Consider the following 17,485-nt stretch of genomic DNA (forward strand, 5'->3'; position numbering starts at 1 on the left):
ATTTGATGATGTGGAGATGCCGGAGTTGGACTATGCTCTGTGTTCTATTTGAGACTACCTCTTCGAGACTACCTAAAAATAACCAGGGTATTGGAATAAATGCCAAAATGGTCATTCTGGTCACATGACCTCTCTCCCTATAGTGAGCTTGATATTCCGCAATGGATAATTGATTAGCTCAGGCTTGGACAGACCTTGGTTAGCATGTTGTGGCCCAGGTGATTAATTTCTTTAGTGGCACAGTCATCACTTCTGACTGCAGCCTTTGCCCCGGTAGATTGTCTTTTGAGGGGATCTCATAGAAACTTACAGAATTGTAACAGGATTAGACAAGGTCGATTCAGAGAGAATATTCCGGTGGTGGGGGAGTCCAGAACTAGGGGTCATAGGTTGAGGATAAGAGGTAAACCTTTTAGGAATGAGGTGAGGAGAAATGTCTTCACTCAGAGAGTGGTGAATCTGTGGAATTCACTACCACAGAAAGCAGTTAAGGCCAAAATGTTGTATAATTTCAAGAAGGAGTTCGATACAGCTCTTGGGGCTCAAAGGATATGGGGGGAAGGCGGGGTCAGTGTATTGAACTTGATGATCAACCAAGATCATAATGAATGGCAGAGCAGGCTCGAAGGGACGAATGGCCTCCTCCTGCTGCTATTTTCTGTATATGTTTCTCTGTATTGTCAGTGCCTACCTGAAAAGTAGCTTAATCGAAATGTAAATGGTGAGAGCCAGTTATACGTTTCTGTTCATCTTTGAACTAATTCTTGACAACAGTAGGTGCAAAACTCCATCGGAGGTGTGATGAACGGTATTAATAACTGCCGTAAACGGTACCTGACCTTTAATACCTTGCCCCTTTCAGAGGCTTGGAACTCTGGGGGACTCCGCCTCTGGCTACGCCCCCAGGAAACGGTAGATAGGATAAGGCTCCATGTGGTGAGCACTCTTCTCTCGGATGCTGTTCAGTTCTCTGTAGATTAAAGCCTTTTGATTACCGACCTCGCTCTCGCGTCGTAATTGAGGGTGCCTCAGGAGATTTGCCTTGACATGTCTGATTTGTAAGCCACATGGAAGCTTCCAGAAACGGACCAACTTGTAATTCCAAATCAATGTGTCAAGTGACCTGTGGCTGCCAGCTTAAATCAGTGTGTTTAAAGGTCCCTTTAAAGAAGCTCAATACGTATTTGGCCTGTTGATGAAATAGGATATTAATATTACCTGTGTACATTTCACATCATCATGATACTTCGAAAGAGAATTCGATAAATACTTAAAAAGGTAAAAAAAAAAATACTGGACAATGGAGAAAGAGTGGGAGTATTGAATAGGTCATCACAAAGCCTTTGCACAGGTCAAAAGGCCAAATGACTAATTCTATCCCATATCACAACATTAGCCATTTAATTCAAAATAACAGTGAGATATTGCAGATGCCGGAAATCCTTAATGAAACATAAAATCCTGAAGAAAGAAAACCTCAGCAGATCAATCAGAATATGTGGGAAGAGAAGCAGTTAATACTTCTGGTTAATGATATTATGAGAACAAAAGGATGTGAGAAATGAACAGCTTTTAAGTGAATAACATCCATACCCTTGGACCTGATAATATGACTGTTTCAATGCTTCCCTGGTCAACCTCCCATTTTGGTATCCTGTCACACACCAGTCCCATTCGCTCAACATCCCCTGTTCTTGCTCACCTCCATTGGCTCCCAGCCTGGCAACGCTTCAATTTTAATATTCTTGGTTCTGAACCTTCCCATGGTCTCATCTTCTCCCTATCCTCTGTAGCCTCCCCAGCCACCACAACCATCCATGACAGCTCTTCCAATTCTGATCATCGGCGTCCATGCTTTCCGCTCTCTGGAACGGCCTCCCTCAACCTCTCCGCCTGCCCCACATTGCTCTCTGCCTCAGAAATGACCCTTTTGACAAAGCTTGTGGGTCACCCTGTGCTGTAGACCTCTATAACTCGCTTGCTCGAAAGTGGGATTAGTTAGGTGGTTGACCGGTGCAGATGCCATGGGCCGAGGGCCTTTTCTGTGCTGCAGACCTCGATGACTCTAATGTCTCCAAATTCTATTTGGTAACGCTCCTGTGAAGCACCTCGGGATATTTTCCCACGTAAAAGGCGCTTCGCAAGTGTAAGTTGTTGTTGCAACAGAGTCAAGGCGGTAAACAGAAGCCCTGTAGGAGAGCGGGGTGGAAGACATCCGAGTGAAGGTCATGCCTTGGCGAGAAGGGGCAAGGGATTAAATTTAGAAACAAAAAAGGCAAAATGGCGCCGATGTGGAAATGTTAATCTGGAGTTCTGCCAGTATTGGTTGAGAGAGGATGTTGACTGAGGTAGCTGAAAAACACCCTGCTTCTTTCTGGTATTTTTCATGAAATCTGTATTTTTCGTCTGCGTGTTTGTTCAGGGTGGAGCTGCACCAGTTTTGTGCCTATGTGGGTGGGGGAGGGGAGGTGACCTTTGACCGGCTGGCGATTATAGCATTTGAGGTACAGAACGTAATAAGGATTGATGTATTCGCCCCTGCCTCAGGACAGGGGGTGTAACTCTGCTGGGAGATATTAACAGGACAGGTCAGTTCAGGGGTCACGCTAGTTTTGAGATAGTGAAGAGGAAGCCGGTGTTCCATGTAGCTCAGGTGCTACCATCAACTGCGTGCTGCTGGGGGTGCTGCGTGTCATGGTATGCAGACAGGCAGATAATGATATGCAGACAGGCACAGACAGGCAGCTAATGAACACAGAGAACAGGACATGACCAATGAGCAGGCAGGACACTCAGGGGTGGTATCTCACTATAAAATGCACGAGGCGCTCACACTCCGCCTCTTTGCACTGTTGAATAGGGTGTATGTACAGTGTCACACCTCCAGCACGTGGCTAAGAGCTAGTCTGGTTCAGTCAGACAGAGTAACCACACTTGGGTTAGCAGAGAGTCGAACTCATAGAGAACTGTGCTAACTGTGCTACTGGTTCAATAAATCAGACCGAACTAACTTCAAGGTCTGGAGTATCTTTTGGTTAAAGCTGCATCCAGTTGCAGCCTGTGTTATCCCAGAGTACATAACACATCACTGCGGATCGGAGCAGCGCCAGGAGTCCCATTGGTAGCTCCATGTTGCTGAGACCTGGGGCTCACAGAGGCCCGGGGGCCACGGGGTTCCTCTCAGAGCAGCGAGAATGATGGGATCGTCTTGACGATTCATTGGTAACTCCGTGAAGCTAGCAGCCGGGGCAATGAAAAGTCTGTCAGCAGTGATTGCCTGCTGGAGACTTGGAATGTGCCGGTGATTAGATACCAGTTTGCAGCCTTGTGAATCCAACGGATTACAGTCTGAGAAAAAGAGATTGAGCAATCGAGAGGTCATTGGGCAATCTGAGTTGGAATGGTTGCTGAGGGAAATCAGAGGCTAGATCAGGGGTGGGCAAACTTTTCCGTGCAAGGGCCACATTCAGAAATTCACAATTTTAAAGGGCCGCCTAGTATATTAAGTAAAATAATTAATATTTTAAATAGCCAAAATAAAAGGTCTTTAAAGAAAAAAAAGCACATCTATTTGAAAAACAAAGTAACTCAGTAAGTAACAGAACAATGTCAATGAGAATGATGCATCTGACTGCAGTCATTTACCAGTTTGTTGAAATCAGGTGTCAAGTTGCTTGTGCTGATCCTTAACACTGACAGAAGCACGGCTTAGCTGAGTCAATGATAAAAACGCGCGTAGTGGGGTGGATGAGTGGGGCTGCCTTATTGGTCGGTTTAGTTGGGTGTGCGACCAATAGGAGTCCAGGTTACAAACAATAATAAGGCTTATTGGGGGGGGGGGGCGCTTTCAACGGTCCCCGATCGGCGCGGTGGTGATTCCATGGGTGCCCGAGAATAGGCACCGGAGAATCGGCGAGCTGGCGTCGGGGCGGCGTGGCGTGATTCTTGCACCCCACCCATCCCCGCCCTCGGGGATTCTCCAACCCGGCGTGGGGGTCATGGCTGCACTTCTTGCAGACCCAGCATTGACCACCGTTACCCATGGTGCTGCAGGAGCAGTAATGGCTGACAGCTTTCAGAAGTGGGACATCCTCTCGGATACGGGCGGGTGTTCCATCAAATGCCAATTAACATCCAATGGGAGTGAGGTGAGATGAGAGTGGGACTCAAACCCATACCCCACTGACTTATTTAAACGTTTAAGCTTTTCCAGTCCCTGGCTAACCTTTATACCAAACTATACCAGAGCAAAACATCTCGAGGGATTCTCAGTGGCTTTAACCTGTAAAAGTGGACATCAATCTAAAGAAAGAAAGGGTCAGAGAGGTTGACCAAAGACTTAGACAAAACCATAATTTTTTCAATAATAATTATATATAAATTGCAACTTTAATGTCATAAAACACTCCAAGGTGCTTCACTGGAGCATTATAAAGCAAAGTACAATACTGAGCCCCATAATGAGATGGTTGGACAGATCACCAAACGCTTGGTCAAGGAGGTAAGTTTCGAGGAGTGCCTGAAAGGAGGAGGTGGAGGTTGAGAGGCGGACAGGTGTAGCGAGGGAATTCCAGATCTTAGGGCCTAGGGAGCTGAAGGAGAAATTTCCACCCATAGAGGAACAGAGGCCTCGAAGCGTTAAGGGTCTGGAGGAGATTACAAATATAGTGACGGGTGAGGCGAGGGAGAGCTTTGAAAAGGAGGATGAGAATTTAAAAACCAAGACGCTGCTTGAATGGGGGTGAATGTAGGTCAGCAAGCGCAGGGGTGACAGGGGTATGGGACGTGCCACGAGTTAAGACACATGCAGCAGGGTTTTGACGGCATGGCGGCTCAGTGGTTAGCACTGCTGCCCCACAGCGCCAGGGACCCGGGTTCAATTCCTGCCTTGGATCATTGTGTGTGTGGAGTTTGCACTTTTTCCCTGTGCCTGCGTGGGTTCCTCCGGATGCTCCAGTTTCCTCCCACAGTCCAAAGGTGTGCAGGTTGGATGGGATTGTCCATGATAAATTGTACCTTAGTATCCAGGGATGTGCTGGACAAGGGGTTATGGGGATATAGCAGCGTGGACGTGGGTAGATCGCTCATTCGTAGGGGTCGGTGCAGACTCGATGGGTCGAAAGTTGAATATGGATGATAAGGGCATAGTGTAGGTTAGATGGCCTTTAGTTTTTTTTCCATGTCGTTGCAACATCGAGGGCCGAAGGGCCTGTACTGCGCTGTATCGTTCTATGTTCTATGTTCTATGTTCTATGAATGGCCTCCTTCTGCACTGTAGGGATTCTATGATTCACAGGTTTCCAGAGGGTAGAATGCAGGAGAAGAGCCAGAAGTGCATTGGAATCGTCAAGTCTCAGGCTAAGAAGCCATGGATCAGGGTTTCAGCAAAAGTTGAATATGAGGCTGGAAGCTCATCTCAGGATCAAATGTGAAACCAAAGTAGAAAATAGATGGGCTTAATCTCAGTCTGTTGCCTTGAGCAAGGATGGAGTCAGTAGCTCGGGGACAATGTTTGGACCAGTGATAGAAAATAATAGGTTAATCATCCCAATATTTATCCAGTACTGTTTGTCGGGCAAGCAGTCTGGGAGTTCAATGTAAGAAGTCTTACAACACCAGGTTAAAGTCCAACAGGTTTGTTTCAAACACGAGCTTTCGGAGCACAGCTCCTTCCTCAAGTTTCACCTCCACATCTGTGTGGAGTCTGCACGTTCTCCCCGTGTCTGCGTGGGTTTCCTCTGGGTGCTCTGCTTTCCTCCCACAAGTCCCGAAAGACGTGCTGTTAGGTGAATTGGACATTCTGAATTCTCCCACGGTGTACCCAAACAGGCACCAGAGTGTGGCGACGAGGGGCTTTTCATAGTAACTTCATTGCAGTGTTAATGTAAGCCTACTTGTGACACTAATAAAGATTATTATAACAAGAACCAAAGGGCACAGCCTCAGACTGAAGGGACGATCCTTTAAAATAGAGATAAGGAGGAATTTGTTCAGCCAGAGCGTGGTGAATCTGTGGAACACTTGGTCGCAGAAGGCTCTGGGCGCCAAATCGCTGAATGTCTTTAAGACAGAGATGGATAAGAGGAACCACTGCCGCATTGTCCTGGGACTGAGATGATTGGCCTGAAATGACCGCAATCATCTGCCCTTGTGCCAGCGATGACTCCAAGCAGCTGACGGGTTTTCTCCCGATTCCCATTGACTCTAGTTTTTCCAGGGCTCCTCGATGCCATACTTGGTCAAGTGCTGCCTTGATGTGAAGGGCAGTTGGTCTCCCATTACCTCTAGAATTCTGCACTTTTGTGCACATTTGGGCTAAGGCTGTAATGGGGTTTGTAGCTGAGTGGACCTGGAGGTATGTAAACTATGCATCAGTACTGTGAGCAGTTGGTGCCGAGGAAACGTCACTTGATAACAATGTCAACGGCATCTTCCACCATGGTGATCAAGAATGTTCTGATGGGTGGTAATTGGCTGGAATGGATTTTCCCTTTGGTACAGGAACAACCTAGACAATTTTCCACATTGTTGGGTTGATGCCAGTTTTGAGGAATACTGGAACAGCTTGGCTAAGGACCTTGATAGTTTAAGAGCACAAGTCTTTAGTGCTGTTGCTGGAATGTTTCCAGGGTCCAAAGCCTCTTCTCTGGTCTATTAGCCCAGGGACTACAGCGGTTCAAGAAGGCAGCTCACCACCAGCTTCTGAAGGGCAACTAGGGATGGGCAATAAATGCTGGCCTAACCAGCGATGCCCACAGCCCATAAATTAATTTGATAAATATCAACACTGTACTATCAACGTTATCAAACGCAAGTTCTTTCTTCCTTTAGTTGTCTTTCGTTCTCTCTTTTTTCCTTCTTCTCATTTTTTTCTTCAGTTCCCTCTTAATCTCTCATCCTGAAATGTGTTTCAGAAAGCAATTAGAATTATGCTGCTCCTACTCAAAGACTCATTCTGCCTGGCAAGTCAGGGCAAAATGAAAACCGGTTATTGCAAAATGTTTAGTTCTTACTTAAATGGAACCCAGCAGTCTCTGAACTTGCACAGCAACAGGATATGAGCCACAAACGGAAACCACACTCACACTTTGTGAAGTATGAAGTCTTCCCAGACATAACACAAAATAATTTTTGTTTTAAAATGTTTTTCTTTTTAAAAAAAAGACTCAAATTTTCAGCAGCATATTTTGCAAAGATAGAGACAGCAAGATAACCAGTGACGTGATGAAGACTTGGACGTATTGTGAACCATCAGGAGTTTAGGGGGAGATTATAACGGTACAGAAATCCAGAAGCTCAGGCTAAATCTCTGGTGATATGAGTTCAAAATCCACCATGGCATCTTTGCTATGTTAAATTCAATTTTAATAAAATCTGGACTTGAGGGCTCGGCATTTTGACCACTAACCATCATTAATTGCTGTGCTTTTGTTTTGCTGTCTTTATTTGATCTGGCCAAGGTGTAACTCCAGACTCACAGAAAATGCAGTTAACTCTTGATTCTATCAAAAGCACAACAGGAAAGTCATCAAGGAATTAAATGGGCCGCTGAGCATCGAAACAGTCACTGGAAACAAGAACAGCAACACAGCCCTCTTAACGCTGCAAAGTCATCCTTCCTGACATCAGGTCCCTTATGCAAAAATTGGACGATTTAGATTTATTGTCACGTGTACCGAGGTACAGTGAAAAGTATTATTCTGATTACAGGCAGATCACTCCAGACATGAAAATCATAGGACATACGATAAATATACGATGTAAATATATAGACATAGACATCAGGTAAAGTATATGGACTGTAGTGCAGAGAAGATGCATAGAGCGATCAGTTCAGTCCATAAGAGGGTCATTCAGGAGTCAGGTAACAGCGAGGAAAAAGTTGTTTTGAATCTGTTAGTGGGTGTTTTCAGACTGTTGTACCTTCTGCCCAGTGGAAGAGATTGGAAGAGAGAATAACCCCGGTGGGAGGGGTCTTAGATTATGCTGCCCGCTTTCCCAAGGCAAAAGGAGGTGTAGATGGCAGGCGGGTTTGCGTGATGGACTGGGCTGTGTTCATGACTCTCTGTAGTGTCTTACAGTCTTGGGCAGAGCCGTTGATGCAGCCAGATAGGATGCTTTCTAGGATACATCTTTAAAAATTGATAAGAGTCATTGTGGACGTGCCGAATTTCCTTAATTTCCTGAGGAAGTCATAGAGGTTTACAGCACAAAAACAGGCCCTTCAGCCCAACTTGTCCATGCCGCCCAGGTATTACCACTAAGCTCGTCCCAATTGCCTGCATTTGGCCCATATCCCTCTATACCCAGCTTTCCCATATAATTGTCCAAATGTTTTTTAAAAAGCAAAATTGTACCCGCCTCTACTACTGCCTCAGGCAGCTCGTTCCAGACACTCACCACCCTCTATGTGAACAAATTGCCCCTCTGGATCCTTTTGTATCTCTCCCCTCTCACCTTAAACCTATGTCCTCTAGTTTTAGACACCCAGACCTTTGGGCAAAGACATTGACTGTCTACCTTATCCATGCCACTCATTATTTTATAGACCTTTATAAGATCACCCCTAAGTCTCCTACGCGTCAGGGGAAAACAGTCCCAGTCTATCCAGCCTCTCTTTTTAACTCAAACTATCAAGTCCCGGTAGCATCCTAGTAAATCTCTTCTGCACTCTTTCCAGTTTAATAATATCCTTTCTATAAAAGGGTGACCAGAACTGTACACAGTATTCCAAGTGTGGCCTTACCAATGTCTTGTACAACTTCAGCAAGACGTCCCAGCTCCTGTATTCAATGTTCTGACCAATGAAACCTATCATGGTGAATGCCTTCTTCGCCACCCTGTCCACCTGCCACTCCACTTTCAAGGAGCTATGAACCTTTACCCCTAGATCTCTTTGTTCTATAACGCTCCTGAACACCCTACCATTAACTGAGTAGATCCTGCCCTGATTCGATCTACCAAAATGCATCACCTCATATTAATCTAAATTAAACTCCATCTGCCATTCATTGGCCCTCTGGCCCAATTGATCAAGATCCCGTTGCTTTTCGAGATAACCTTTTTCACTGTCCACTGTGCCACCAATCTTGGTATCATCATGCCTCCTAAATTCTCATACAAATCATTAATATAAATGACAAATAACAGTGGACCCAGCACTGATCTCTGAGGCACTCCGCTGGTCACAGGTCTCCAGTTTAAAAAACAACTCTCTACAACCACCCTTTGGCTTCGGTCGCCAAGCCAATTTTGTATCCAATTGGCTACCTCACCCTGGATCCCGTGAGATTTAATTTTATGCAACAATCTACCAAACGGTAACTTGTCAAAGGCCTTGCTAAAGTCCATGTAGACAATATCGACTGCACTGCCCTCATCTATCTTCATGGCTATTCCTTCAAAAAACTCATGAAACATGATTTTCCCCTCACAAAGCCATGCTGAGAGTCCCTAATCAGCCCTTGCCTCTCTAAATGCCTGTAGATCCTGTCTCTCAGAATACCTTTGAACAACTCACCCACCACAGACGTTAAGCTCCCTGATCTGTCGTTCCCAGGCTTTTCCCCGCGGCTCTCCTTGAACAAAGACACAACATTTGCTACCCTCCAATCTTCAGGCACCTCACCTATGGCTGTCGACAATTTAAATACCTCTGCTTGGGGATCCGCAATTTCCTCCCTAGCCTCCCACAACATCCTGGGATACATTTCATCAGGTCCCGGTGATTGCCTTGATGCGTTTTTAAGACTTTCAGCACCTCCTTCTCTGTAATATGTACACTCCTCAAGACATCACTATTTATTTCCCCAAGTTCTCTAACATCCATGCCTTTCTGAACAGTAAATACAGATGAGAAATATTAATTTAGGATCCCACCCATCTCTTGTGGATCCTCACATAGATGACATTGTAGATCCTTAAGAGTCAGTCTCTCGTTATTCTTTTGCCCTTGATGTATTTGTAGAAGCTCTTTGGATTCTCCTTTGCCTTATCTGCCAAAGGAATCTCATGCCCCCTTCTTGCCCTCCTGATTACTCTCTTCACTTTACTCCGACAACCTCTTAACAAAGAACAAAGAACAAAAAAAAGTACAGCACAGGAACAGGCCCTTCGGCCCTCCAAGCCTGTGCCGACCAGGCTGCCCGTCTTAACTAAAATCTTCTTCACTTCCGGGGTCCGTATCCCTCTATTCCCGTTCTATTCATGTATTTGTCAAGCTGCCCCTTAAACGTCACTATTGTCCCTGCTTCCACCACCTCCTCCGGCAGCGAGTCCCAGGCACCCACTACCCTCAGTGTAAAAAATGTGCCTCGCACATTTCCTCTAAACCTTGCCCCTCACACCATAAACCTAGACCCCTCTACCCTGGGAATAATCCTCTGATGATCCACTCTGTCTATGCCCCTCATAATTTTGTAGACCTCTATCAGGTCGTCCCTCAACCTCCGTCGTTCCAGTGAGAACAAACCAAGTTTATTCAACCGCCCCTCATAGCTAATGCTCTCCATACCAGGCAACTTCCTGATAAATCTCTTCTGCACCCTCTGTAAAGCCTCCACATCCTTCTGGAAGTGTGGCAACCAGAATTGAACACTATACTCCAAGTGTGGCCTAACTCAGGTTCTATACAGCTGCAAAATGACTTGCCAATTCCTATACTCAATGCCCCGGCCAATGAAGGCAAGCATGCCATATGCCTTCTTGACTACCTTCTCCACCTGTGTTGTCCCTTTCAGTGACCTGTGGACCTGTACACCAAGATCTCTTTGACTGTCAATACTCTTGAGGGTTCTACCATTCACTGTATATTCCTTACCTGCATTAGACCTTCCAAAATGCATTACCTCACATTTGTCCGGAATAATCTCCATCTGCCATCTTTCCGCCCAAGTCTCCAAATGATCTAAATCCTGCTGTATCCTCTGACAGTCCTCATCGCTATCCGCAATTCCACCAACCTTTGTGTCGTCTGCAAACTTACTAATCAGACCAGTTACATTTTCCTCCAAATCATTTATATATACTACGAACAGCAAAGGTTCCAGCACTGATCCCTGTGGAACACCACTAGTCACAGCCCTCCAATCTGAAAAGCACCCTTCCATTGCTACTCTCTGCTTTCTATGACCTATGATGTGGAGATGCCGGCGTTGGACTGGGGTGAGCACAGTAAGAAGTCTTACAACACCAGGTTAAAGTCCAACAGGTTTGTTTCAAACACGAGCTTTCGGAGCACGGCTCCTTCACGGCTGAAGGAGCCGTGCTCCGAAAGCTCGTGTTTGAAACAAACCTGTTGGACTTTAACCTGGTGTTGTAAGACTTCTTTCTATGACCTAGCCAGTTCTGTATTCACGTTGCCAGCTCACCTCTGATCCCGTGTGACTTCACCTTTTGCACTAGTCTGCCTTGAGTTACCTTGTCAAAGGCCTTACTGATGTAGACAATATCCACTGCCCGACCTGCATCAATCATCTTTGTGACCTCTTCGAAAATCTCTATCAAGTTAGTGAGACATGAACTTCCCCTTCACAAAACCATGCTGCCTCTCACTATTACGTCCATTTGCATCCAATTGGGAGTAGATCCTGTCTCGAAGATTTCTCTCCAGTAATTTCCCTACCACTGACGTAAGGCTCACCGGCCTGTAGTTCCCTGGATTATCCTTGCTACCCTTCTTAAACAAAGAAAAAACATTGGCTGTTCTCCAGTCCTCCGAGACATCACCTGAAGACAGTGAGGATCCAAAGATTTCTTCAAGGGATCCACTTGATCCCGACTGCCTATGCATGTCATATGCCTCCTTCTTTTTGACCAGATCCTCAATACCCCGAGTCATCCAGGATTCCCTACTTCTACCAGCCTTGCTCTTCACTCTAAAAGCAATGTGCTTACCCTAGACACTGTTGGGCTTTCTTGGTCGTAGTGTGGACGTGGGTGGACCAGGACAGATTGTTTGTGATGTTTACAGCAAGGAATTTGAAGCTGTCAACCATCTCCACCTCAACACCATTGGTGCAGAGAGGGATGTGATGACACTTGGTACATGAAACCAAAAGAGAAAATGCTGGAAAATCTCAGCAGGTCTGGCAGCATCTGTAAGGAGAGAAAGAGCTAACGTTTCGAGTCCAGATGACCCTTTCTCAAAGCTAAAAGGCATAGATAGTGGGAGATATTTATACAGTAGGGGAGGGAATGAAAGATGAGGCATAGAAAGTTTTTAACTTGATACACGGAACTGTCCCACAGAAGAGTAAAGCAATAGCTGGGAATGGAACCCGCAAGGAATCTTACCTGACAGACAATGGCCAAGATACCACCATCACCATCCGGAGGGAGGGAATTCAAGGATTTTGACCCAGTGACGTTGAAAGAACGGTGATATATTTCCAAATGAGGAAGGTGAGTGACTTGGAGGGGAACCACCAGATGGTGGGGTTTCCAGGTATCTGCTACTCTTGCCCTTCTAGATGGTAATGGCTGTGGGTTTGGAAGGTGCCATCCAAGAAGCCTTGGTGAGTTACTGCAGTGCATCTAGATGTCTAATTCCTTCTTGAAATTGTACAACGTTTTGGCCTCAACTACTTTCCATGGTAGCGAATTCCACAGATTCACACTCTCTGTGTGAAGACATTTCTCCTCACCTCAGTTCTGAAAGGTTTACCCCTTATCCTCAAACCATGACCCCTAGTTCTGGACTCCCTTACCATAGGGAACATTCTTTCTGAATCTACCCTGTCGAATTGTTAGAATTTTCTAAGTTTCTATGAGATCCCCTCTCACTCTTTGAAACTCCAATGAATATAATCCTAACTGACATAGTCTCTCCTCATATGACAGTCCCGCCACCCCAGGAATCAGCCTGGTAAACCTTTGCTGCGTTCCCTCCATAGCAAGAACATCCTTCCTCAGATAAGGACACCAAAACTGCACACAATACTCCAGGTGTGGCCTCACCGATGCCCTAACAATTGCAGTAAAACATCTCTATTACTATTCTCAAACTCTCTTGCCATGAAGGCCAACACAACATTCACCTTCTTTACTGCCTGCTGCACCTAGACACTTACTTTCAGTGACTGATGCAGGAGGACACCAAGGTTTCGTCTAACAAATGCTTCTCTCAATTTACACCCATTCAAATAATAACCTGCCTTCCTATTTTTGCTACTGAAGCAGATTACCTCACATTTATCCACATTATACTGCATCTGCCATGCATATGCCACTCACTCAGCCTGTCCAAATCCCACTGAAGCATCTCTGCATCCTCCTCACAGCTCACCCTCCCACCCAACTTTGCATCATCTGCACATTTGGAGATAATATATTCAGTTCCCTCTTCCAAATCCTTAATATATAATGTGAACAGCTGGGGTCTTAGCACAGATCGCTGCGGTACCCCACTAGTCACTGTCTGCCAATCAGAAAAAAAAACATTTATTCCAACTTTTTGCTTCCTGTCTGCTCACCAGCTTTCTATCCATGAAATTAAAATCGCTTATTGTCACAAGTAGGCTTCCAATGAAGTTACCTTGAAAAGCCCCGAGTTGCCACATTCCAGCGCCTGTTCGGGGAGGCTGATACGGGAATTGAACCGTGCTGCTGGCCTCCCTTGGTCTGCTTTCAAAGTCAGTGATTTAGCCCTGTGCTAAACAGCCCCTGCAGTTTATCCATCTCAAGACACTACAGTAATCTCATGCACTTTAACTTTACATATTAATCTGCTATGTGACACATTGTTGAAAGTCTACTGAAAATCTATAAGATCCACATCCACCAGTTCTCCCTGGCCAAGTCTACTAGTTACATCTGCAAAGAATTCTAGTAGATTTGGCCAGCATGATTTTCCTTTCGTAAATCGATGCTGACTTTGTCTGATTAAATACCAAGAGTGACCCAGACTCGCTTTGACAAAGAGTCGGCCAGACTCGAAACGTTAGCTCTCTTCTCTCTCCACAGATGCTGTCAGACCTGCTGAGATTGTCCAGCATTTTCTCTTTTTGTCTGATTGCAACACTGCTTTCCATAGAAACATATAAAATTGTGAAGGGAATAGATAGGATAGAATCAGGGAGGTTGTTTCCACTGGCAGGTGAATCTAGAACGAGGGGACATAGCCTCAAAATAAGGAGGAGCAAATTTAGGACTGAGTTGAGGAGGAACTTCTTCACCCAAAGGGTGATAGATTTTAAGGCAAAGGTAGATAGATTTTTGAACAGTAAAATAATAGGTTACCGTGAGCGGGCGGGTAAGTGGAGCTGAGTCGACAAAAAGATCAGCCATGATCTTATTGAATGGCGGCGCAGGCTCGAGAGGTCAGATGGCCTACTCCTGCTCCTAGTTCTTACGTTCTTATGCACTTCGCTAGATTATAACAACCCGGATATTAGAAGGGTCCGGGAATCTCAACAATGTACCTCTCTGCTGAAAAGTGTATGGAGATGGTATCTCGAGTTTGGATACAGAAGACGACATGAGACAACATATTTTCTAAATGATATGACAGTTTATTGAAGAACCAAACATGAAATCCACTTTTAATGGCAATTCAATCACAACAGTGACTGTTCTAGGAAATGTAAGCAACGCATGTTTCTAATAGAGAATCAAAGTCTTATTAATGTCACAGCAAGGTATTTAAGATATCAATCAATATTTAAAATAACATTTACCTTAAATCTCTGAGGAGAAAACTACTGAGTCTAGCAAGATACCTCCACCCCAGTTAAGGAGGGAACTGTCATCACTCCAGTACATCAGCAAATTTTGCCATGAGAGACGCTGGAGTGAATCCAATGAATTTTAGAACCCTACTGTACAACAAGAGCTAAATCAGCAGGAAGCATGTTGAGCACTTGTGCTGGAAAACATCCTTTGTTTTTGGTCAACATTCTTCAATCAAACATGGTACTGAAAAGTGCAAGGCAGTGGTTGCTTCTTTGCAAACACCCAGTTTTCAAGATTCAGTTGACAAGTTATTTAGGTCATTCTTAAGGATATCCATTCTTAGATTGCGGTACTTTGCAATGTATCAATTCCTTACTGAAGCGATGTGGAGGACAGTTCTGTTTTTTCTTTACTACCTTGTGTTGGAGGATATACAATATTCTATTCTACAGGATGATGTTGTCCTTGAGCGCACAAGTATGCCCAGGCACGTTTATAAAATTTCTAAACATTTTCTTTTCGTCCAGTTCTTAATCCTGACTTCATAGGAGAATTACTCTTTTTAATCTTGTAACTCCTGATTTATAGCTGAATTCTCTTGTAACCTCAGATTTACAGCTGCACTCCTTCACAGTAAAATCAACAAAAGTCACACCATGGACCGGATTCTCCGATTTTCCGGCTATATCCAGAGGAGCCATGATGGTTTACGTCAAAAAAATCATCCCCAGCACCAATCCTCCGACCGGTCAGGGGCGAACAGGTAAACCGCACCACGTAAACCGTACGGCCTTCACAGACTAAACGGCCGGAGAATTGCTGGGTCCGTGGCTGCGCATGCAGCGGTCGCGCCGTACAACATGGCGCCAGCCATGCACGGACTGACCTGCCAGAGAGTGCCACCCTGGACATCCCCTTGCCACCCCCACCATTCCCTCCAGCCCTCGGCGAAGCCCCCCCACCCCGGCCAGCAGAACGGATCCTGCCCGACTGTGGCAGCGCTGGACACAGTCCACGGCCGCCACACCAAGTTCCCGACCGCTGCGACCACAAGCCAACCACGTCATCGGTGAACCTGGCCCATTGGGGCCGGAGCATCGGAGGAGGGCCTTTGGGTGATGTCGTGAGGCCGTCCCAACGGCGCGCGGTATGGCCATGATGTCGCGGTTTTGGAGGGGATGGAGCATGCGCAACCTGCGTAAAATAGGCGTCACCCCGATTCGCTGGTAAAAATGGATTCGCGGCCCAATCGCTAATTCCGAAATCGGCCTTGGGAAACGGAGAATCCTGCCCTTTAGCTCAGCAAAGCCATAAAAAGGCAAACCGCCCACTGTTTGTTTCTAGGGTGGATGTGGGGCTCTACTTCAGAGAAGAGCGAAAGTGTTATCCCCTGTGTCCTGGCCAACATTCATCTCTCAATCAACAAAAGGATCATCTGGCCATTGTCAACCACATTCAAAATTCACAATAATAAAAAGATATTGGCAGCGTATGGATGCTGGTCTGTGATACCGACATAGCTAAAGCACAAGCAGAAGCAGTAGGGAGGTAGAATTGGAAAGTTTTAAACCTGTATCAATGTTTGTTTAGAACGCACGATCACCTTTAGATCATCGCTCCGATCATCTGCTGGTTAAAAAGGACGTAGGGGCACGGGAGAATACGCAGAGAAGATTTACAAGGACAACACCAGAAATGTGTGGGTATATATATCAGGAAGCCTCGTTTTAAAAAACTTGAAAATCATATAGAAAGCTGAAATAGAGTAGATACAGGGAGAATGTTTCCTCCTGTGAGGAAGAGCAAAACTAAAGGCCGTCAATATAAGAGAATTACCAAGAATCCAATTGTGAATTCAGAAGAACCTTCACTCCCCAGAAAGGGGTGAGAATATGAAACGCGCTCCACAGGGAGCTCTTGATTTGGAAGAGATGTATTTAAGGGGAAGTTAGACAAGTGAATGAGGGAGAAGGGAGTAGAGGGTTGTGATGATGGATTTAGATAATGAAAATGGGAGGAGGCTCGAGTTGAGTATAATGGCCAGCATGGACCTGTTGGACCGAATGGCCTGTTACTGTGTCACATATGAACCCCGTTCAATAGATCCTTTCACCCGCCCCTAGTATCCTCCCTCCCCTTGGACCCCTCCCTCTGGCCGCTTACCTAATCTTTTTATTGAGAACTGTTTGCATGACATCGACCATCTCATTTTCTCAACTCCTCTCACCCACTCTAACCTGTCACCTTTTGAACTTCCTGCTCTCCGCTCTCTCACGTCCAACCCTGACTTTGTCATCAAACGTGCCAACAAGGGTGCAGCTGTTGTTGTCTTGCGTACTGATCTCTACCTCACAGAGGCTGCGCACCAACTCTCAGACACTTCCACTAAAAGATTTGTTTCTTAGGGGTCGGTTTGCAGGATTGAAGGAGCTGGAAGCGAAGTATGGGCTGGGGCAGTGGGAAATGTTTAGATACATGAACGTTCGAGATTTTGCCAGAAAGGAGATACAGAACTTCCTGGAGGAGCCGGCCTCCACATTGCTGGAGGAGGCGCTGACAACAGATGGACTGGAGAAGGGGTAGTGTCAGCAGTCTACGGAACTATTTTGGAGGAGGAGAAGGCACCACTGGAAGGGATCAAAGCAAAGTGGGATGAAGAGTTGGGAGAGGACATGGAGGAGGGGTTCTGGTGTCCAATTTCTCTATCCCTCCATTCCTCACCAGGATGTCCAATTTCTCTATCCCTCCATTCCCCACCAGGATGTCCAATCCCTCTCCCTCCACTCCCCACCAGGATGTCCAATCCCTCTCCCTC

Source organism: Scyliorhinus canicula, chromosome 7 (assembly GCF_902713615.1).
Source record: "Scyliorhinus canicula chromosome 7, sScyCan1.1, whole genome shotgun sequence".
Lineage (NCBI taxonomy): Eukaryota > Metazoa > Chordata > Chondrichthyes > Carcharhiniformes > Scyliorhinidae > Scyliorhinus > Scyliorhinus canicula.